This window comes from Myxine glutinosa, chromosome 5 (assembly GCF_964187855.1).
Source record: "Myxine glutinosa chromosome 5, kmMyxGlut1.1, whole genome shotgun sequence".
Taxonomy (NCBI): Eukaryota; Metazoa; Chordata; class Myxini; order Myxiniformes; family Myxinidae; genus Myxine; species Myxine glutinosa.
Genome location: NC_136265.1, coordinates 53,859,281 through 53,885,110, shown reverse-complemented (window position 1 = coordinate 53,885,110; position 25,830 = coordinate 53,859,281).

Below are 25,830 nucleotides of genomic sequence, written 5' to 3'. Positions count from 1 at the left end.
CTGAAGCTTATTTACAGTTTGACTAAACTGAAGCTTATTTACAGTTTGACTAAACTGAAGCTTATTTACAGTTTGACTAAACTGAAGCTTATTTACAGTTTGACTAAACTGAAGCTTATTTACAGTTTGACTAAACTGAAGCTTATTTACAGTTTGACTAAACTGAAGCTTATTTACAGTTTGACTAAACTGAAGCTTATTTACAGTTTGACTAAACTGAAGCTTATTTACAGTTTGACTAAACTGAAGCTTATTTACAGTTTGACTGAACTGAAGCTTATTTACAGTTTGACTGAACTGAAGCTTATTTACAGTTTGACTAAACTGAAGCTTATTTACAGTTTGAATGAACTGAAGCTTATTTACAGTTTGACTAAACTGAAGCTTATTTACAGTTTGACTAAACTGAAGCTTATTTACAGTTTGACTAAACTGAAGCTTATTTACAGTTTGACTGAACTGAAGCTTATTTACAGTTTGACTGAACTGAAGCTTATTTACAGTTTGACTAAACTGAAACTTATATACAGTTTGACTAAACTGAAACTTATTTACAGTTTGACTAAACTGAAGCTTATTTACAGTTTGACTGAACTGAAGCTTATTTACAGTTTGACTAAACTGAAGCTTCTTTACAGTTTGACTGAACTGAAGCTTATTTACAGTTTGACTAAACTGAAGCTTATTTACAGTTTGACTAAACTGAAGCTTATTTACAGTTTGACTAAACTGAAGCTTATTTACAGTTTGACTAAACTGAAGCTTATTTACAGTTTGACTGAACTGAAGCTTATTTACAGTTTGACTGAACTGAAGCTTATTTACAGTTTGACTAAACTGAAGCTTATTTACAGTTTGACTAAACTGAAGCTTATTTACAGTTTGACTAAACTGAAACTTATATACAGTTTGACTAAACTGAAACTTATTTACAGTTTGACTAAACTGAAACTTATTTACAGTTTGACTGAACTGAAGCTTATTTACAGTTTGACTAAACTGAAGCTTATTTACAGTTTGACTAAACTGAAGCTTATTTACAGTTTGACTAAACTGAAGCTTATTTACAGTTTGACTAAACCGAAACTTATTTACAGTTTGAATAAACCGAAACCTATTTACAGTTTGAATAAACTGAAACTTATTTACAGTTTGACTAAACCGAAACTTATTTACAGTTTGAATAAACCGAAACCTATTTACAGTTTGACGAAACAGAAACTTATTTACAGTTTGACTAAACCGAAACTTATTTACAGTTTGACTAAACTGAAACTTATTTACAGTTTGACTAAACTGAAACTTATATACAGTTTGACTAAACTGAAACTTATTTACAGTTTGACTAAACTGAAGCTTATTTACAGTTTGACTAAACTGAAACTTATTTACAGTTTGACTGAACTGAAGCTTATTTACAGTTTGACTGAACTGAAGCTTATTTACAGTTTGACTAAACTGAAACTTATTTACAGTTTGAATAAACTGAAGCTTATTTACAGTTTGACTAAACCGAAACTTATTTACAGTTTGAATAAACTGAAGCTTATTTACAGTTTGACTAAACCGAAACTTATTTACAGTTTGACTAAACTGAAGCTTATTTACAGTTTGACTAAACTGAAACTTATTTACAGTTTGACTGAACTGAAGCTTATTTACAGTTTGACTAAACTGAAGCTTATTTACAGTTTGACTAAACTGAAACTTATATACAGTTTGACTAAACTGAAGCTTATTTACAGTTTGACTAAACTGAAACTTATTTACAGTTTGACTAAACTGAAGCTTATTTACAGTTTGACTAAACTGAAACTTATATACAGTTTGACTAAACTGAAACTTATTTACAGTTTGACTAAACTGAAGCTTATTTACAGTTTGACTAAACTGAAACTTATTTACAGTTTGACTAAACTGAAACTTATTTACAGTTTGACTAAACTGAAACTTATTTACAGTTTGACTAAACTGAAACTTATTTACAGTTTGACTAAACTGAAACTTATTTACAGTTTGACTAAACTGAAACTTATATACAGTTTGACTAAACTGAAGCTTATTTACAGTTTGACTAAACTGAAGCTTATTTACAGTTTGACTGAACTGAAGCTTATTTACAGTTTGAATAAACTGAAGCTTATTTACAGTTTGACTAAACTGAAGCTTATTTACAGTTTGACTGAACTGAAGCTTATTTACAGTTTGACTAAACTGAAGCTTATTTACAGTTTGACTAAACTGAAGCTTATTTACAGTTTGACTAAACTGAAGCTTATTTACAGTTTGACTAAACTGAAGCTTATTTACAGTTTTACTAAACTGAAGCTTATTTACAGTTTGACTAAACTGAAGCTTATTTACAGTTTGACTGAACTGAAACTTATTTACAGTTTGACTGAACTAAAGCTTATTTACAGTTTGACTGAACTGAAACTTATTTACAGTTTGACTGAACTGAAACTTATTTACAGTTTGACTAAACTGAAGCTTATTTACAGTTTGACTGAACTGAAGCTTATTTACAGTTTGACTGAACTGAAACTTATTTACAGTTTGACTAAACTGAAGCTTATTTACAGTTTGACTGAACTGAAGCTTATTTACAGTTTGACTGAACTGAAACTTATTTACAGTTTGACTAAACTGAAGCTTATTTACAGTTTGACTGAACTGAAACTTATTTACAGTTTGACTAAACTGAAGCTTATTTACAGTTTGACTGAACTGAAGCTTATTTACAGTTTGACTGAACTGAAGCTTATTTACAGTTTGACTAAACTGAAACTTATTTACAGTTTGACTAAACTGAAACTTATTTACAGTTTGACTAAACTGAAGGTTATTTACAGTTTGACTGAACTGAAGCTTATTTACAGTTTTACTGAACTGAAGCTTATTTACAGTTTGACTAAACTGAAGCTTATTTACAGTTTGACTAAACTGAAACTTATTTACAGTTTGACTAAACTGAAACTTATTTACAGTTTGACTAAACTGAAACTTATTTACAGTTTGACTAAACTGAAACTTATTTACAGTTTGACTAAACTGAAACTTATTTACAGTTTGACTAAACTGAAACTTATTTACAGTTTGACTGAACTGAAGCTTATTTACAGTTTGACTAAACTGAAGCTTATTTACAGTTTGACTGAACTGAAGCTTATTTACAGTTTGACTAAACTGAAGCTTATTTACAGTTTGACTAAACTGAAGCTTATTTACAGTTTGACTGAACTGAAACTTATTTACAGTTTGACTAAACTGAAACTTATTTACAGTTTGACTGAACTGAAGCTTATTTACAGTTTGACTAAACTGAAGCTTATTTACAGTTTGACTGAACTGAAACTTATTTACAGTTTCACTAAACTGAAGCTTATTTACAGTTTGACTAAACTGAAGCTTATTTACAGTTTGTCTGAACTGAAACTTATTTACAGTTTGACTAAACTGAAACTTATTTACAGTTTGACTAAACTGAAGGTTATTTACAGTTTGACTGAACTGAAGCTTATTTACAGTTTTACTGAACTGAAGCTTATTTACAGTTTGACTAAACTGAAGCTTATTTACAGTTTTACTGAACTGAAGCTTATTTACAGTTTGACTAAACTGAAGCTTATTTACAGTTTTACTGAACTGAAACTTATTTACAGTTTGACTAAACTGAAGCTTATTTACAGTTTGACTAAACTGAAGCTTATTTACAGTTTGACTAAACTGAAGCTTATTTACAGTTTGACTAAACTGAAACTTATTTACAGGTTGACTAAACTGAAACTTATATACAGTTTGACTAAACTGAAACTTATATACAGTTTGACTAAACTGAAACTTATATACAGTTTGACTAAACTGAAGCTTATTTACAGTTTGACTAAACTGAAGCTTATTTACAGTTTGACTGAACTGAAGCTTATTTACAGTTTGACTGAACTGAAGCTTATTTACAGTTTGACTAAACTGAAGCTTATTTACAGTTTGACTAAACTGAAGCTTATTTACAGTTTGACTAAACTGAAACTTATATACAGTTTGACTAAACTGAAACTTATTTACAGTTTGACTAAACTGAAGCTTATTTACAGTTTGACTAAACTGAAACTTATATACAGTTTGACTAAACTGAAACTTATTTACAGTTTGACTAAACTGAAACTTATTTACAGTTTGACTAAACTGAAGCTTATTTACAGTTTGACTAAACTGAAACTTATTTACAGTTTGACTAAACTGAAACTTATTTACAGTTTGACTAAACTGAAACTTATATACAGTTTGACTAAACTGAAGCTTATTTACAGTTTGACTAAACTGAAACTTATATACAGTTTGACTAAACTGAAGCTTATTTACAGTTTGACTAAACTGAAGCTTATTTACAGTTTGACTAAACTGAAGCTTATTTACAGTTTGACTAAACTGAAGCTTATTTACAGTTTGACTAAACTGAAGCTTATTTACAGTTTGACTAAACTGAAGCTTATTTACAGTTTGACTAAACTGAAGCTTATTTACAGTTTGACTAAACTGAAGCTTATTTACAGTTTGACTAAACTGAAGCTTATTTACAGTTTGACTAAACTGAAGCTTATTTACAGTTTGACTAAACTGAAGCTTATTTACAGTTTGACTAAACTGAAGCTTATTTACAGTTTGACTAAACTGAAGCTTATTTACAGTTTGACTAAACTGAAGCTTATTTACAGTTTGACTAAACTGAAGCTTATTTACAGTTTGACTAAACTGAAGCTTATTTACAGTTTGACTGAACTGAAGCTTATTTACAGTTTGACTGAACTGAAGCTTATTTACAGTTTGACTAAACTGAAGCTTATTTACAGTTTGACTAAACTGAAGCTTATTTACAGTTTGACTAAACTGAAGCTTATTTACAGTTTGACTAAACTGAAGCTTATTTACAGTTTGACTAAACTGAAGCTTATTTACAGTTTGACTGAACTGAAGCTTATTTACAGTTTGACTGAACTGAAGCTTATTTACAGTTTGACTAAACTGAAACTTATATACAGTTTGACTAAACTGAAACTTATTTACAGTTTGACTAAACTGAAGCTTATTTACAGTTTGACTGAACTGAAGCTTATTTACAGTTTGACTAAACTGAAGCTTCTTTACAGTTTGACTGAACTGAAGCTTATTTACAGTTTGACTAAACTGAAGCTTATTTACAGTTTGACTAAACTGAAGCTTATTTACAGTTTGACTAAACTGAAACTTATATACAGTTTGACTAAACTGAAACTTATTTACAGTTTGACTAAACTGAAGCTTATTTACAGTTTGACTAAACTGAAACTTATTTACAGTTTGACTAAACTGAAGCTTATTTACAGTTTGACTAAACTGAAGCTTATTTACAGTTTGACTGAACTGAAGCTTATTTACAGTTTGACTAAACTGAAGCTTATTTACAGTTTGACTGAACTGAAGCTTATTTACAGTTTGACTAAACTGAAGCTTATTTACAGTTTGACTAAACTGAAGCTTATTTACAGTTTGACTAAACTGAAACTTATATACAGTTTGACTAAACTGAAACTTATTTACAGTTTGACTAAACTGAAGCTTATTTACAGTTTGACTAAACTGAAACTTATTTACAGTTTGACTAAACTGAAGCTTATTTACAGTTTGACTAAACTGAAACTTATTTACAGTTTGACTAAACTGAAACTTATTTACAGTTTGACTAAACTGAAACTTATACACAGTTTGACTAAACTGAAGCTTGTTTACAGTTTGACTAAACTGAAGCTTATTTACAGTTTGACTGAACTGAAGCTTATTTACAGTTTGACTAAACTGAAGCTTATTTACAGTTTGACTAAACTGAAGCTTATTTACAGTTTGACTGAACTGAAGCTTATTTACAGTTTGACTAAACTGAAGCTTATTTACAGTTTGACTGAACTGAAGCTTATTTACAGTTTGACTAAACTGAAGCTTATTTACAGTTTGACTAAACTGAAGCTTATTTACAGTTTGACTGAACTGAAGCTTATTTACAGTTTGACTAAACTGAAGCTTATTTACAGTTTGACTAAACTGAAACTTATTTACAGTTTGACTAAACTGAAGCTTATTTACAGTTTTACTAAACTGAAGCTTATTTACAGTTTGACTAAACTGAAGCTTATTTACAGTTTGACTGAACTGAAGCTTATTTACAGTTTGACTGAACTGAAACTTATTTACAGTTCGACTGAACTGAAACTTATTTACAGTTTGACTAAACTGAAGCTTATTTACAGTTTGACTGAACTGAAGCTTATTTACAGTTTGACTGAACTGAAACTTATTTACAGTTTGACTGAACTGAAACTTATTTACAGTTTGACTAAACTGAAGCTTATTTACAGTTTGACTAAACTGAAGCTTATTTACAGTTTGACTAAACTGAAACTTATTTACAGTTTGACTAAACTGAAGCTTATTTACAGTTTGACTAAACTGAAGCTTATTTACAGTTTGACTAAACTGAAGCTTATTTACAGTTTGACTAAACTGAAGGTTATTTACAGTTTGACTGAACTGAAGCTTATTTACAGTTTTACTGAACTGAAGCTTATTTACAGTTTGACTAAACTGAAGCTTATTTACAGTTTGACTAAACTGAAACTTATTTACAGTTTTACTGAACTGAAACTTATTTACAGTTTGACTAAACTGAAACTTATTTACAGTTTGACTAAACTGAAACTTATTTACAGTTTGACTAAACTGAAACTTATTTACAGTTTGACTAAACTGAAACTTATTTACAGTTTGACTGAACTGAAGCTTATTTACAGTTTTACTGAACTGAAGCTTATTTACAGTTTGACTAAACTGAAACTTATTTACAGATTGACTAAACTGAAGGTTATTTACAGTTTGACTGAACTGAAGCTTATTTACAGTTTTACTGAACTGAAGCTTATTTACAGTTTGACTAAACTGAAGCTTATTTACAGTTTTACTGAACTGAAGCTTATTTACAGTTTGACTAAACTGAAGCTTATTTACAGTTTGACTAAACTGAAACTTATTTACAGTTTTACTGAACTGAAGCTTATTTACAGTTTGACTAAACTGAAGCTTATTTACAGTTTGACTAAACTGAAGCTTATTTACAGTTTGACTAAACTGAAACTTATTTACAGTTTTACTGAACTGAAGCTTATTTACAGTTTGACTAAACTGAAGCTTATTTACAGTTTTACTGAACTGAAGCTTATTTACAGTTTGACTAAACTGAAGCTTATTTACAGTTTGACTAAACTGAAGCTTATTTACAGTTTTACTGAACTGAAGCTTATTTACAGTTTGACTAAACTGAAGCTTATTTACAGTTTGACTAAACTGAAGCTTATTTACAGTTTTACTGAACTGAAGCTTATTTACAGTTTGACTAAACTGAAGCTTATTTACAGTTTTACTGAACTGAAGCTTATTTACAGTTTGACTAAACTGAAGCTTATTTACAGTTTGACTAAACTGAAACTTCTTTACAGTTTGACTAAACTGAAACTTATTTACAGTTTTACTGAACTGAAGCTTATTTACAATTTGACTAAACTGAAACTTATTTACAGTTTGACTGAACTGAAACTTATTTACAGTTTGACTAAACTGAAACTTATTTACAGTTTGACTAAACTGAACCTTATTTACAGTTTGACTAAACTGAAACTTATTTACAGTTTTACTGAACTGAAGCTTATTTACAGTTTGACTAAACTGAAGCTTATTTACAGTTTGACTAAACTGAAGCTTATTTACAGTTTGACTAAACTGAAGCTTATTTACAGTTTGACTGAACTGAAGCTTATTTACAGTTTGACTAAACTGAAGCTTATTTACAGTTTGACTGAACTGAAGCTTATTTACAGTTTGACTGAACTGAAACTTATTTACAGTTTGACTGAACTGAAGCTTATTTACAGTTTGACTGAACTGAAACTTATTTACAGTTTGACTGAACTGAAGCTTATTTACAGTTTGACTGAACTGAAACTTATTTACAGTTTGACTAAACTGAAACTTATTTACAGTTTGACTAAACTGAAACTTATTTACAGTTTGACTGAACTGAAGCTTATTTACAGTTTGACTAAACTGAAGCTTATTTACAGTTTGACTGAACTGAAGCTTATTTACAGTTTGACTGAACTGAAACTTATTTACAGTTTGACTAAACTGAAACTTATTTACAGTTTGACTAAACTGAAACTTATTTACAGTTTGACTAAACTGAAACTTATTTACAGTTTGACTGAACTGAAGCTTATTTACAGTTTGACTGAACTGAAACTTATTTACAGTTTGACTGAACTGAAACTTATTTACAGTTTGACTGAACTGAAACTTATTTACAGTTTGACTAAACTGAAACTTATTTACAGTTTGACTGAACTGAAACTTATTTACAGTTTGACTGAACTGAAGCTTATTTACAGTTTGACTAAACTGAAGCTTATTTACAGTTTGACTAAACTGAAACTTATTTACAGTTTGACTGAACTGAAACTTATTTACAGTTTGACTGAACTGAAGCTTATTTACAGTTTGACTGAACTGAAACTTATTTACAGTTTGACTAAACTGAAACTTATTTACAGTTTGACTGAACTGAAGCTTATTTACAGTTTGACGAAACTGAAACTTATATACAGTTTGACTAAACTGAAGCTTATTTACAGTTTGACTAAACTGAAGCTTATTTACAGTTTGACTAAACTGAAACTTATTTACAGTTTGACTAAACTGAAGCTTATTTACAGTTTGACTGAACTGAAGCTTATTTACAGTTTGACTGAACTGAAGCTTATTTACAGTTTGACTGAACTGAAACTTATTTACAGTTTTACTGAACTGAAGCTTATTTACAGTTTGACTGAACTGAAACTTATTTACAGTTTGACTGAACTGAAACTTATTTACAGTTTGACTGAACTGAAACTTATTTACAGTTTGACTAAACTGAAGCTTATTTACAGTTTGACTAAACTGAAGCTTATTTACAGTTTGACTAAACTGAAGCTTATTTACAGTTTTACTGAACTGAAACTTATTTACAGATTGACTAAACTGAAACTTATTTACAGTTTGACTAAACTGAAGCTTATTTACAGTTTGACTGAACTGAAACTTATTTACAGTTTGACTAAACTGAAGCTTATTTACAGTTTGACTAAACTGAAGCTTATTTACAGTTTGACTAAACTGAAGCTTATTTACAGTTTGACTAAACTGAAGCTTATTTACAGTTTGACTAAACTGAAGCTTATTTACAGTTTGACTAAACTGAAGCTTATTTACAGTTTGACTAAACTGAAGCTTATTTACAGTTTGACTAAACTGAAGCTTATTTACAGATTGACTAAACTGAAGCTTATTTACAGTTTGACTAAACTGAAGCTTATTTACAGTTTGACTGAACTGAAACTTATTTACAGTTTGACTGAACTGAAACTTATTTACAGTTTGACTGAACTGAAACTTATTTACAGTTTGACTGAACTGAAGCTTATTTACAGTTTGACTGAACTGAAGCTTATTTACAGTTTGACTAAACTGAAGCTTATTTACAGTTTGACTAAACTGAAGCTTATTTACAGTTTGACTAAACTGAAGCTTATTTACAGATTGACTAAACTGAAGCTTATTTACAGTTTGACTAAACTGAAGCTTATTTACAGTTTGACTGAACTGAAACTTATTTACAGTTTGACTGAACTGAAACTTATTTACAGTTTGACTGAACTGAAACTTATTTACAGTTTGACTGAACTGAAGCTTATTTACAGTTTTACTGAACTGAAACTTATTTACAGTTTGACTAAACTGAAGCTTATTTACAGATTGACTAAACTGAAGCTTATTTACAGTTTGACTAAACTGAAGCTTATTTACAGATTGACTAAACTGAAGCTTATTTACAGTTTGACTAAACTGAAGCTTATTTACAGTTTGACTGAACTGAAACTTATTTACAGTTTGACTGAACTGAAACTTATTTACAGTTTGACTGAACTGAAACTTATTTACAGTTTGACTGAACTGAAGCTTATTTACAGTTTTACTGAACTGAAACTTATTTACAGTTTGACTAAACTGAAGCTTATTTACAGTTTGACTAAACTGAAACTTATTTACAGTTTTACTGAACTGAAACTTATTTACAGTTTGACTGAACTGAAACTTATTTACAGTTTGACTGAACTGAAGCTTATTTACAGTTTGACTGAACTGAAACTTATTTACAGTTTGACTGAACTGAAGCTTATTTACAGTTTGACTAAACTGAAGCTTATTTACAGTTTGACTGAACTGAAACTTATTTACAGTTTGACTGAACTGAAACTTATTTACAGTTTGACTGAACTGAAACTTATTTACAGTTTGACTGAACTGAAGCTTATTTACAGTTTTACTGAACTGAAACTTATTTACAGTTTGACTAAACTGAAGCTTATTTACAGATTGACTAAACTGAAGCTTATTTACAGTTTGACTAAACTGAAGCTTATTTACAGATTGACTAAACTGAAGCTTATTTACAGTTTGACTAAACTGAAGCTTATTTACAGTTTGACTGAACTGAAACTTATTTACAGTTTGACTGAACTGAAACTTATTTACAGTTTGACTGAACTGAAACTTATTTACAGTTTGACTGAACTGAAGCTTATTTACAGTTTTACTGAACTGAAACTTATTTACAGTTTGACTAAACTGAAGCTTATTTACAGTTTGACTGAACTGAAACTTATTTACAGTTTGACTGAACTGAAACTTATTTACAGTTTGACTGAACTGAAGCTTATTTACAGTTTTACTGAACTGAAACTTATTTACAGTTTTACTGAACTGAAACTTATTTACAGTTTGACTAAACTGAAACTTATTTACAGTTTGACTAAACTGAAACTTATTTACAGTTTGACTAAACTGAAACTTATTTACAGTTTGACTAAACTGAAACTTATTTACAGTTTGACTGAACTGAAGCTTATTTACAGTTTTACTGAACTGAAGCTTATTTACAGTTTGACTAAACTGAAACTTATTTACAGATTGACTAAACTGAAGGTTATTTACAGTTTGACTGAACTGAAGCTTATTTACAGTTTTACTGAACTGAAGCTTATTTACAGTTTGACTAAACTGAAGCTTATTTACAGTTTTACTGAACTGAAGCTTATTTACAGTTTGACTAAACTGAAGCTTATTTACAGTTTGACTAAACTGAAACTTATTTACAGTTTTACTGAACTGAAGCTTATTTACAGTTTGACTAAACTGAAGCTTATTTACAGTTTGACTAAACTGAAGCTTATTTACAGTTTGACTAAACTGAAACTTATTTACAGTTTTACTGAACTGAAGCTTATTTACAGTTTGACTAAACTGAAGCTTATTTACAGTTTTACTGAACTGAAGCTTATTTACAGTTTGACTAAACTGAAGCTTATTTACAGTTTGACTAAACTGAAGCTTATTTACAGTTTTACTGAACTGAAGCTTATTTACAGTTTGACTAAACTGAAGCTTATTTACAGTTTGACTAAACTGAAGCTTATTTACAGTTTTACTGAACTGAAGCTTATTTACAGTTTGACTAAACTGAAGCTTATTTACAGTTTTACTGAACTGAAGCTTATTTACAGTTTGACTAAACTGAAGCTTATTTACAGTTTGACTAAACTGAAACTTCTTTACAGTTTGACTAAACTGAAACTTATTTACAGTTTTACTGAACTGAAGCTTATTTACAATTTGACTAAACTGAAACTTATTTACAGTTTGACTGAACTGAAACTTATTTACAGTTTGACTAAACTGAAACTTATTTACAGTTTGACTAAACTGAACCTTATTTACAGTTTGACTAAACTGAAACTTATTTACAGTTTTACTGAACTGAAGCTTATTTACAGTTTGACTAAACTGAAGCTTATTTACAGTTTGACTAAACTGAAGCTTATTTACAGTTTGACTAAACTGAAGCTTATTTACAGTTTGACTGAACTGAAGCTTATTTACAGTTTGACTAAACTGAAGCTTATTTACAGTTTGACTGAACTGAAGCTTATTTACAGTTTGACTGAACTGAAACTTATTTACAGTTTGACTGAACTGAAGCTTATTTACAGTTTGACTGAACTGAAACTTATTTACAGTTTGACTGAACTGAAGCTTATTTACAGTTTGACTGAACTGAAACTTATTTACAGTTTGACTAAACTGAAACTTATTTACAGTTTGACTAAACTGAAACTTATTTACAGTTTGACTGAACTGAAGCTTATTTACAGTTTGACTAAACTGAAGCTTATTTACAGTTTGACTGAACTGAAGCTTATTTACAGTTTGACTGAACTGAAACTTATTTACAGTTTGACTAAACTGAAACTTATTTACAGTTTGACTAAACTGAAACTTATTTACAGTTTGACTAAACTGAAACTTATTTACAGTTTGACTGAACTGAAGCTTATTTACAGTTTGACTGAACTGAAACTTATTTACAGTTTGACTGAACTGAAACTTATTTACAGTTTGACTGAACTGAAACTTATTTACAGTTTGACTAAACTGAAACTTATTTACAGTTTGACTGAACTGAAACTTATTTACAGTTTGACTGAACTGAAGCTTATTTACAGTTTGACTAAACTGAAGCTTATTTACAGTTTGACTAAACTGAAACTTATTTACAGTTTGACTGAACTGAAACTTATTTACAGTTTGACTGAACTGAAGCTTATTTACAGTTTGACTGAACTGAAACTTATTTACAGTTTGACTAAACTGAAACTTATTTACAGTTTGACTGAACTGAAGCTTATTTACAGTTTGACGAAACTGAAACTTATATACAGTTTGACTAAACTGAAGCTTATTTACAGTTTGACTAAACTGAAGCTTATTTACAGTTTGACTAAACTGAAACTTATTTACAGTTTGACTAAACTGAAGCTTATTTACAGTTTGACTGAACTGAAGCTTATTTACAGTTTGACTGAACTGAAGCTTATTTACAGTTTGACTGAACTGAAACTTATTTACAGTTTTACTGAACTGAAGCTTATTTACAGTTTGACTGAACTGAAACTTATTTACAGTTTGACTGAACTGAAACTTATTTACAGTTTGACTGAACTGAAACTTATTTACAGTTTGACTAAACTGAAGCTTATTTACAGTTTGACTAAACTGAAGCTTATTTACAGTTTGACTAAACTGAAGCTTATTTACAGTTTTACTGAACTGAAACTTATTTACAGATTGACTAAACTGAAACTTATTTACAGTTTGACTAAACTGAAGCTTATTTACAGTTTGACTGAACTGAAACTTATTTACAGTTTGACTAAACTGAAGCTTATTTACAGTTTGACTAAACTGAAGCTTATTTACAGTTTGACTAAACTGAAGCTTATTTACAGTTTGACTAAACTGAAGCTTATTTACAGTTTGACTAAACTGAAGCTTATTTACAGTTTGACTAAACTGAAGCTTATTTACAGTTTGACTAAACTGAAGCTTATTTACAGTTTGACTAAACTGAAGCTTATTTACAGATTGACTAAACTGAAGCTTATTTACAGTTTGACTAAACTGAAGCTTATTTACAGTTTGACTGAACTGAAACTTATTTACAGTTTGACTGAACTGAAACTTATTTACAGTTTGACTGAACTGAAACTTATTTACAGTTTGACTGAACTGAAGCTTATTTACAGTTTGACTGAACTGAAGCTTATTTACAGTTTGACTAAACTGAAGCTTATTTACAGTTTGACTAAACTGAAGCTTATTTACAGTTTGACTAAACTGAAGCTTATTTACAGATTGACTAAACTGAAGCTTATTTACAGTTTGACTAAACTGAAGCTTATTTACAGTTTGACTGAACTGAAACTTATTTACAGTTTGACTGAACTGAAACTTATTTACAGTTTGACTGAACTGAAACTTATTTACAGTTTGACTGAACTGAAGCTTATTTACAGTTTTACTGAACTGAAACTTATTTACAGTTTGACTAAACTGAAGCTTATTTACAGATTGACTAAACTGAAGCTTATTTACAGTTTGACTAAACTGAAGCTTATTTACAGATTGACTAAACTGAAGCTTATTTACAGTTTGACTAAACTGAAGCTTATTTACAGTTTGACTGAACTGAAACTTATTTACAGTTTGACTGAACTGAAACTTATTTACAGTTTGACTGAACTGAAACTTATTTACAGTTTGACTGAACTGAAGCTTATTTACAGTTTTACTGAACTGAAACTTATTTACAGTTTGACTAAACTGAAGCTTATTTACAGTTTGACTAAACTGAAACTTATTTACAGTTTTACTGAACTGAAACTTATTTACAGTTTGACTGAACTGAAACTTATTTACAGTTTGACTGAACTGAAGCTTATTTACAGTTTGACTGAACTGAAACTTATTTACAGTTTGACTGAACTGAAGCTTATTTACAGTTTGACTAAACTGAAGCTTATTTACAGTTTGACTGAACTGAAACTTATTTACAGTTTGACTGAACTGAAACTTATTTACAGTTTGACTGAACTGAAACTTATTTACAGTTTGACTGAACTGAAGCTTATTTACAGTTTTACTGAACTGAAACTTATTTACAGTTTGACTAAACTGAAGCTTATTTACAGATTGACTAAACTGAAGCTTATTTACAGTTTGACTAAACTGAAGCTTATTTACAGATTGACTAAACTGAAGCTTATTTACAGTTTGACTAAACTGAAGCTTATTTACAGTTTGACTGAACTGAAACTTATTTACAGTTTGACTGAACTGAAACTTATTTACAGTTTGACTGAACTGAAACTTATTTACAGTTTGACTGAACTGAAGCTTATTTACAGTTTTACTGAACTGAAACTTATTTACAGTTTGACTAAACTGAAGCTTATTTACAGTTTGACTGAACTGAAACTTATTTACAGTTTGACTGAACTGAAACTTATTTACAGTTTGACTGAACTGAAGCTTATTTACAGTTTTACTGAACTGAAACTTATTTACAGTTTGACTGAACTGAAACTTATTTACAGTTTGACTGAACTGAAACTTATTTACAGTTTGACTGAACTGAAACTTATTTACAGTTTGACTGAACTGAAACTTATTTACAGTTTGACTGAACTGAAGCTTATTTACAGTTTTACTGAACTGAAACTTATTTACAGTTTGACTGAACTGAAACTTATTTACAGTTTTACTGAACTGAAACTTATTTACAGTTTGACTGAACTGAAACTTATTTACAGTTTGACTGAACTGAAACTTATTTACAGTTTGACTGAACTGAAACTTATTTACAGTTTGACTGAACTGAAGCTTATTTACAGTTTTACTGAACTGAAACTTATTTACAGTTTGACTGAACTGAAGCTTATTTACAGTTTTACTGAACTGAAACTTATTTACAGTTTGACTGAACTGAAACTTATTTACAGTTTTACTGAACTGAAACTTATTTACAGTTTTACTGAACTGAAACTTATTTACAGTTTGACTGAACTGAAGCTTATTTACAGTTTGACTGAACTGAAGCTTATTTACAGTTTGACTAAACTGAAGCTTATTTACAGTTTGACTAAACTGAAGCTTATTTACAGTTTGACTAAACTGAAGCTTATTTACAGTTTGACTAAACTGAAGCTTATTTACAGTTTGACTAAACTGAAGCTTATTTACAGTTTGACTAAACTGAAGCTTATTTACAGTTTGACTAAACTGAAGCTTATTTACAGTTTGACTGAACTGAAACTTATTTACAGTTTGACTGAACTGAAACTTATTTACAGTTTGACTGAACTGAAACTTATTTACAGTTTGACTGAACTGAAACTTATTTACAGTTTGACTGAACTGAAGCTTATTTACAGTTTGACTGAACTGAAGCTTATTTACAGTTTGACTAAACTGAAGCTTATTTACAGTTTGACTAAACTGAAGCTTATTTACAGTTTGACTGAACTGAAGCTTATTTACAGTTTGACTGAACTGAAGCTTATTTTCCAGTTTGACTAAACTGAATCTTATTTACAGTTTGACTAAACTGAAGCTTATTTACAGTTTGACTAAACTGAAACTTATTTACAGTTTGACTGAACTGAAGCTTATTTACAGTTTGACTAAACTGAAGCTTATATACAGTTTGACTAAACTGAAGCTTATTTACAGTTTGACTGAACTGAAACTTATTTACAGTTTGAGTGAACTGAAGCTTATTTACAGTTTTACTGAACTGAAGCTTATTTACAGTTTTACTGAACTGAAACTTATTTACAGTTTGACTGAACTGAAACTTATTTACAGTTTGACTGAACTGAAACTTATTTACAGTTTTACTGAACTGAAACTTATTTACAGTTTGACTGAACTGAAACTTATTTACAGTTTGACTGAACTGAAACTTATTTACAGTTTGACTGAACTGAAGGTTATTTACAGTTTGACTGAACTAAAGCTTATTTACAGTTTTACTGAACTGAAACTTATTTACGGTTTTACTGAACTGAAGGTTATTTACAGTTTGACTGAACTGAAGCTTATTTACAGTTTTACTGAACTGAAACTTATTTACAGTTTGACTAAACTGAAGCTTATTTACAGTTTGACTAAACTGAAACTTATTTACAGTTTGACTGAACTGAAGCTTATTTACAGTTTGACTGACCTGAAACTTATTTACAGTTTGACTGAACTGAAACTTATTTACAGTTTGACTAAACTGAAGCTTATTTACAGTTTGAGTGAACTGAAACTTATTTACAGTTTGACTGAACTGAAGCTTATTTACAGTTTGACTAAACTGAAGCTTATTTACAGTTTGACTAAACTGAAGCTTATTTACAGTTTGACTGAACTGAAGGTTATTTACAGTTTGACTGAACTGAAACTTACTTACAGTTTGACTGAACTGAAGGTTATTTACAGTTTGACTGAACTGAAACTTATTTACAGTTTGACTGAACTGAAGGTTATTTACAGTTTGACTAAACTGAAACTTATTTACAGTTTGACTGAACTGAAACTTATTTACAGTTTGACTGAACTGAAGGTTATTTACAGTTTGACTGAACTGAAACTTATTTACAGTTTGACTAAACTGAAGCTTATTTACAGTTTGACTAAACTGAAACTTATTTACACTTTGACTAAACTGAAACTTATTTACACTTTGACTAAACTGAAGCTTATTTACAGTTTGACGAAACTGAAACTTATTTACAGTTTGACTAAACTGAAACTTATTTACAGTTTGACTAAACTGAAACTTATTTACAGTTTGACTAAACTGAAGCTTATTTACAGTTTGACTGAACTGAAACTTATATACAGTTTGACTAAACTGAAGCTTATTTACAGTTTGACTAAACGGAAACTTATTTACAGTTTGACTAAACTGAAACTTATTTACAGTTTGACTAAACTGAAACTTATTTACAGTTTGACTAAACTGAAGGTTATTTACAGTTTGACTGAACTGAAGGTTATTTACAGTTTGACTGAACTGAAGCTTATTTACAGTTTTACTGAACTGAAGCTTATTTACAGTTTGACTAAACTGAAGGTTATTTACAGTTTGACTGAACTGAAACTTATTTACAGTTTGACTAAACTGAAGCTTATTTACAGTTTGACTAAACTGAAGCTTATTTACAGTTTGACTAAACTGAAGCTTATTTACAGTTTGACTAAACTGAAGCTTATTTACAGTTTGACTAAACTGAAACTTATATACAGTTTGACTAAACTGACACTTATATACAGTTTGACTAAACTGAAACTTATTTACAGTTTGACTAAACTGAAGCTTATTTACAGTTTGACTAAACTGAAGCTTATTTACAGTTTGACTGAACTGAAGCTTATTTACAGTTTGACTAAACTGAAGCTTATTTACAGTTTGACTGAACTGAAGCTTATTTACAGTTTGACTAAACTGAAGCTTATTTACAGTTTGACTAAACTGAAGCTTATTTACAGTTTGACTAAACTGAAGCTTATTTACAGTTTGACTAAACTGAAGCTTATTTACAGTTTGACTAAACTGAAACTTATATACAGTTTGACAAAACTGAAACTTATTTACAGTTTGACTAAACTGAAGCTTATTTACAGTTTGACTAAACTGAAACTTATTTACAGTTTGACTAAACTGAAGCTTATTTACAGTTTGACTAAACTGAAGCTTATTTACAGTTTGACTAAACTGAAACTTATTTACAGTTTGACTAAACTGAAACTTATTTACAGTTTGACTAAACTGAAGCTTATTTACAGTTTGACTAAACTGAAGCTTATTTACAGTTTGACTAAACTGAAACTTATTTACAGTTTGACTAAACAGAAGCTTATTTACAGTTTGACTAAACTGAAGCTTATTTACAGTTTGACTAAACTGAAACTTATATACAGTTTGACTAAACTGAAACTTATTTACAGTTTGACTAAACTGAAACTTATATACAGTTTGAATGAACTGAAGCTTATTTACAGTTTGACTAAACTGAAGCTTATTTACAGTTTGACTGAACTGAAGCTTATTTACAGTTTGACTAAACTGAAGCTTATTTACAGTTTGACTGAACTGAAGCTTATTTACAGTTTGACTAAACTGAAGCTTATTTACAGTTTGACTAAACTGAAGCTTATTTACAGTTTGACTAAACTGAAGCTTATTTACAGTTTGACTGAACTGAAGCTTATTTAAAGTTTGACTGAACTGAAACTTATTTACAGTTTGACTAAACTGAAACTTATTTACAGTTTGACTAAACTGAAGCTTATTTACAGTTTGACTAAACTGAAACTTATTTACAGTTTGACTAAACTGAAACTTATTTACAGTTTGACTAAACTGAAACTTATTTACAGTTTGACTAAACTGAAACTTATTTACAGTTTGACTAAACTGAAACTTATTTACAGTTTGACTAAACTGAAGCTTATTTACAGTTTGACTAAACTGAAGCTTATTTACAGTTTGACTAAACTGAAGCTTATTTACAGTTTGACTAAACTGAAGCTTATTTACAGTTTTACTGAACTGAAACTTATTTACAGTTTGACTGAACTGAAGCTTATTTACAGTTTGACTGAACTGAAGCTTATTTACAGTTTGACTAAACTGAAACTTATTTACAGTTTGACTAAACTGAAACTTATTTACAGTTTGACTAAACTGAAGCTTATTTACAGTTTGACTAAACTGAAACTTATTTACAGTTTTACTGAACTGAAGCTTATTTACAGTTTGACTAAACTGAAGCTTATTTACAGTTTGACTAAACTGAAGCTTATTTACAGTTTGACTAAACTGAAACTTATTTACAGTTTGACTAAACTGAAGCTTATTTACAGTTTGACTAAACTGAAGCTTATTTACAGTTTGACTAAACTGAAGCTTATTTACAGTTTGACTGAACTGAAGCTTATTTACAGTTTGACTGAACTGAAACTTATTTACAGTTTGACTAAACTGAAACTTATTTACAGTTTGACTAAACTGAAGGTTATTTACAGTTTGACTGAACTGAAGCTTATTTACAGTTTTACTGAACTGAAGCTTATTTACAGTTTGACTAAACTGAAGCTTATTTACAGTTTGACTAAACTGAAGCTTATTTACAGTTTGACTAAACTGAAGCTTATTTACAGTTTGACTAAACTGAAGCTTATTTACAGTTTGACTAAACTGAAACTTATTTACAGTTTGACTAAACTGAAACTTATTTACAGTTTGACTAAACTAAAACTTATTTACAGTTTGACTAAACTGAAACTTATATACAGTTTGACTAAACTGAAGCTTATTTACAGTTTGACTAAACTGAAACTTATTTACAGTTTGACTAAACTGAAGCTTATTTACAGTTTGACTAAACTGAAACTTATTTACAGTTTGACTAAACTGAAGCTTATTTACAGTTTGACTAAACTGAAGCTTATTTACAGTTTGACTGAACTGAAGCTTATTTACAGTTTGACTAAACTGAAGCTTATTTACAGTTTGACTGAACTGAAGCTTATTTACAGTTTGACTGAACTGAAACTTATTTACAGTTTGACTAAACTGATACTTATTTACAGTTTGACTAAACTGAAGCTTATTTACAGTTTGACTAAACTGAAGCTTATTTACAGTTTGACTGAACTGAAGCTTATTTACAGTTTGACTGAACTGAAGCTTATTTACAGTTTGACTAAACTGAAGCTTATTTACAGTTTGACTGAACTGAAACTTATTTACAGTTTGACTGAACTGAAGCTTATTTACAGTTTGACTAAACTGAAGCTTATTTACAGTTTGACTGAACTGAAGCTTATTTACAGTTTGACTAAACTGAAGCTTATTTACAGTTTGACTGAACTCAAACTTATTTACAGTTTGACTGAACTGAAGCTTATTTACAGTTTGACTAAACTGAAACTTATTTACAGTTTGACTAAACTGAAACTTATTTACAGTTTGACTAAACTGAAGGTTATTTACAGTTTGACTGAACTGAAGCTTATTTACAGTTTTACTGAACTGAAGCTTATTTACAGTTTGACTAAACTGAAGCTTATTTACAGTTTTACTGAACTGAAACTTATTTACAGTTTGACTAAACTGAAACTTATTTACAGTTTTACTGAACTGAAACTTATTTACAGTTTGACTAAACTGAAGCTTATTTACAGTTTGACTGAACTGAAACTTATTTACAGTTTGACTAAACTGAAGCTTATTTACAGATTGACTAAACTGAAACTTATATACAGTTTGACTAAACTGAAGCTTATTTACAGTTTGACTAAACTGAAGCTTATTTACAGTTTGACTGAACTGAAACTTATTTACAGTTTGACTAAACTGAAGCTTATTTACAGTTCGACTAAACTGAAGCTTATTTACAGTTTGACTAAACTGAAGCTTATTTACAGATTGACTAAACTGAAACTTATATACAGTTTGACTAAACTGAAGCTTATTTACAGTTTGACTAAACTGAAGCTTATTTACAGATTGACTAAACTGAAACTTATATACAGTTTGACTAAACTGAAGCTTATTTACAGTTTGACTGAACTGAAACTTATTTACAGATTGACTAAACTGAAACTTATATACAGTTTGACTAAACTGAAGCTTATTTACAGTTTGACTAAACTGAAGCTTATTTACAGTTTGACTGAACTGAAACTTATTTACAGTTTGACTAAACTGAAGCTTATTTACAGTTTGACTAAACTGAAGCTTATTTACAGATTGACTAAACTGAAACTTATTTACAGTTTGACTGAACTGAAGCTTATTTACAGTTTTACTGAACTGAAGCTTATTTACAGTTTGACTAAACTGAAGCTTATTTACAGTTTGACTAAACTGAAGCTTATTTACAGTTTGACTGAACTGAAGCTTATTTACAGTTTGACTAAACTGAAGCTTATTTACAGTTTGACTAAACTGAAACTTATATACAGTTTGACTAAACTGAAGCTTATTTACAGTTTGACTGAACTGAAGCTTATTTACAGTTTGACTGAACTGAAGCTTATTTACAGTTTTACTGAACTGAAGCTTATTTACAGTTTGACTAAACTGAAACTTATTTACAGTTTGACTAAACTGAAGGTTATTTACAGTTTGACTGAACTGAAGGTTATTTACAGTTTGACTGAACTGAAGCTTATTTACAGTTTTACTGAACTGAAACTTATTTACAGTTTGACTAAACTGAAACTTATTTACAGTTTGACTAAACTGAAGGTTATTTACAGTTTGACTGAACTGAAGGTTATTTACAGTTTGACTGAACTGAAGCTTATTTACAGTTTTACTGAACTGAAGGTTATTTACAGTTTGACTAAACTGAAGCTTATTTACAGTTTGACTAAACTGAAGGTTATTTACAGTTTGACTGAACTGAAGCTTATTTACAGTTTTACTGAACTGAAGCTTATTTACAGTTTGACTAAACTGAAGCTTATTTACAGTTTTACTGAACTGAAACTTATTTACAGTTTGACTAAACTGAAGCTTATTTACAGTTTGACTAAACTGAAGCTTATTTACAGTTTGACTAAACTGAAGCTTATTTACAGTTTGACTAAACTGAAGCTTATTTACAGTTTGACTAAACTGAAACTTATATACAGTTTGACTAAACTGACACTTATATACAGTTTGACTAAACTGAAACTTATTTACAGTTTGACTAAACTGAAGCTTATTTACAGTTTGACTAAACTGAAGCTTATTTACAGTTTGACTGAACTGAAGCTTATTTACAGTTTGACTAAACTGAAGCTTATTTACAGTTTGACTGAACTGAAGCTTATTTACAGTTTGACTAAACTGAAGCTTATTTACAGTTTGACTAAACTGAAGCTTATTTACAGTTTGACTAAACTGAAGCTTATTTACAGTTTGACTAAACTGAAGCTTATTTACAGTTTGACTAAACTGAAACTTATATACAGTTTGACTAAACTGAAACTTATTTACAGTTTGACTAAACTGAAGCTTATTTACAGTTTGACTAAACTGAAACTTATTTACAGTTTGACTAAACTGAAGCTTATTTACAGTTTGACTAAACTGAAGCTTATTTACAGTTTGACTAAACTGAAACTTATTTACAGTTTGACTAAACTGAAACTTATTTACAGTTTGACTAAACTGAAGCTTATTTACAGTTTGACTAAACTGAAGCTTATTTACAGTTTGACTAAACTGAAACTTATTTACAGTTTGACTAAACAGAAGCTTATTTACAGTTTGACTAAACTGAAGCTTATTTACAGTTTGACTAAACTGAAACTTATATACAGTTTGACTAAACTGAAACTTATTTACAGTTTGACTAAACTGAAACTTATATACAGTTTGACTAAACTGAAGCTTATTTACAGTTTGACTAAACTGAAGCTTATTTACAGTTTGACTGAACTGAAGCTTATTTACAGTTTGACTAAACTGAAGCTTATTTACAGTTTGACTGAACTGAAGCTTATTTACAGTTTGACTAAACTGAAGCTTATTTACAGTTTGACTAAACTGAAGCTTATTTACAGTTTGACTGAACTGAAGCTTATTTACAGTTTGACTAAACTGAAGCTTATTTACAGTTTGACTAAACTGAAGCTTATTTACAGTTTGACTAAACTGAAACTTATTTACAGTTTGACTGAACTGAAGCTTATTTACAGATTGACTAAACTGAAGCTTATTTACAGTTTGACTAAACTGAAGCTTATTTACAGTTTGACTAAACTGAAGCTTATTTACAGTTTGACTGAACTGAAGCTTATTTACAGTTTGACTAAACTGAAGCTTATTTACAGTTTGACTAAACTGAAGCTTATTTACAGTTTGACTAAACTGAAGCTTATTTACAGTTTGACTAAACTGAAACTTATTTACAGTTTGACTAAACTGAAGCTTATTTACAGTTTTACTGAACTGAAGCTTATTTACAGTTTGACTAAACTGAAGCTTATTTACAGTTTGACTAAACTGAAGCTTATTTACAGTTTGACTAAACTGAAGCTTATTTACAGTTTGACTAAACTGAAGCTTATTTACAGTTTGACTAAACTGAAGCTTATTTACAGTTTGACTAAACTGAAACTTATTTACAGTTTTACTGAACTGAAACTTATTTACAGTTTGACTAAACTGAAACTTATTTACAGTTTGACTAAACTGAAACTTATTTACAGTTTGACTAAACTGAAACTTATATACAGTTTGACTACACTGAAGCTTATTTACAGATTGACTAAACTGAAACTTATTTACAGTTTGACTAAACTGAAGCTTATTTACAGTTTGACTAAACTGAAACTTATATACAGTTTGACTACACTGAAGCTTATTTACAGTTTGACTAAACTGAAGCTTATTTACAGTTTGCCTAAACTGAAACTTATTTACAGTTTGACTAAACTGAAACTTATTTACAGTTTGACTAAACTGAAGCTTATTTACAGATTGACTGAACTGAAGCTTATTTACAGTTTGACTAAACTGAAGCTTATTTACAGATTGACTGAACTGAAGCTTATTTACAGTTTGACTAAACTGAAGCTTATTTACAGATTGACTGAACTGAAGCTTATTTACAGATTGACTGAACTGAAGCTTATTTACAGTTTGACTGAACTGAAGCTTATTTACAGTTTGACTAAACTGAAGCTTATTTACAGTTTGACTAAACTGAAGCTTATTTACAGATTGACTGAACTGAAGCTTATTTACAGTTTGACTAAACTGAAGCTTATTTACAGTTTGACTAAACTGAAGCTTATTTACAGTTTGACTAAACTGAAGCTTATTTACAGTTTGACTGAACTGAAGCTTATTTACAGTTTGACTGAACTGAAACTTATTTACAGTTTGACTAAACTGAAGGTTATTTACAGTTTGACTGAACTGAAGCTTATTTACAGTTTTACTGAACTGAAGCTTATTTACAGTTTGACTAAACTGAAGCTTATTTACAGTTTGACTAAACTGAAGCTTATTTACAGTTTGACTAAACTGAAACTTATTTACAGTTTGACTAAACTGAAACTTATTTACAGTTTGACTAAACTAAAACTTATTTACAGTTTGACTAAACTGAAACTTATATACAGTTTGACTAAACTGAAGCTTATTTACAGTTTGACTAAACTGAAACTTATTTACAGTTTGACTAAACTGAAGCTTATTTACAGTTTGACTAAACTGAAGCTTATTTACAGTTTGACTGAACTGAAGCTTATTTACAGTTTGACTAAACTGAAGCTTATTTACAGTTTGACTGAACTGAAGCTTATTTACAGTTTGACTGAACTGAAACTTATTTACAGTTTGACTAAACTGAAACTTATTTACAGTTTGACTAAACTGAAGCTTATTTACAGTTTGACTAAACTGAAGCTTATTTACAGTTTGACTGAACTGAAGCTTATTTACAGTTTGATTGAACTGAAACTTATTTACAGTTTGACTGAACTGAAGCTTATTTACAGTTTGACTGAACTGAAGCTTATTTACAGTTTGACTGAACTGAAGCTTATTTACAGTTTGACTGAACTGAAGCTTATTTACAGATTGACTGAACTGAAGCTTATTTACAGATTGACTGAACTGAAGCTTATTTACAGTTTGACTGAACTGAAGCTTATTTACAGTTTGACTAAACTGAAGCTTATTTACAGTTTGACTAAACTGAAGCTTATTTACAGATTGACTGAACTGAAGCTTATTTACAGTTTGACTAAACTGAAGCTTATTTACAGTTTGACTAAACTGAAGCTTATTTACAGTTTGACTAAACTGAAGCTTATTTACAGTTTGACTGAACTGAAGCTTATTTACAGTTTGACTGAACTGAAGCTTATTTACAGTTTGACTGAACTGAAACTTATTTACAGTTTGACTGAACTGAAGCTTATTTACAGTTTGACTAAACTGAAGCTTATTTACAGTTTGACTGAACTGAAACTTATTTACAGTTTGACTAAACTGAAGCTTATTTACAGTTTGACTAAACTGAAGCTTATTTACAGTTTGACTAAACTGAAGCTTATTTACAGTTTGACTGAACTGAAGCTTATTTACAGTTTGACTGAACTGAAGCTTATTTACAGTTTGACTGAACTGAAGCTTATTTACAGTTTGACTGAACTGAACCTTATTTACAGTTTGACTGAACTGAAGCTTATTTACAGTTTGACTGAACTGAAGCTTATTTACAGTTTGACTGAACTGAAGCTTATTTACAG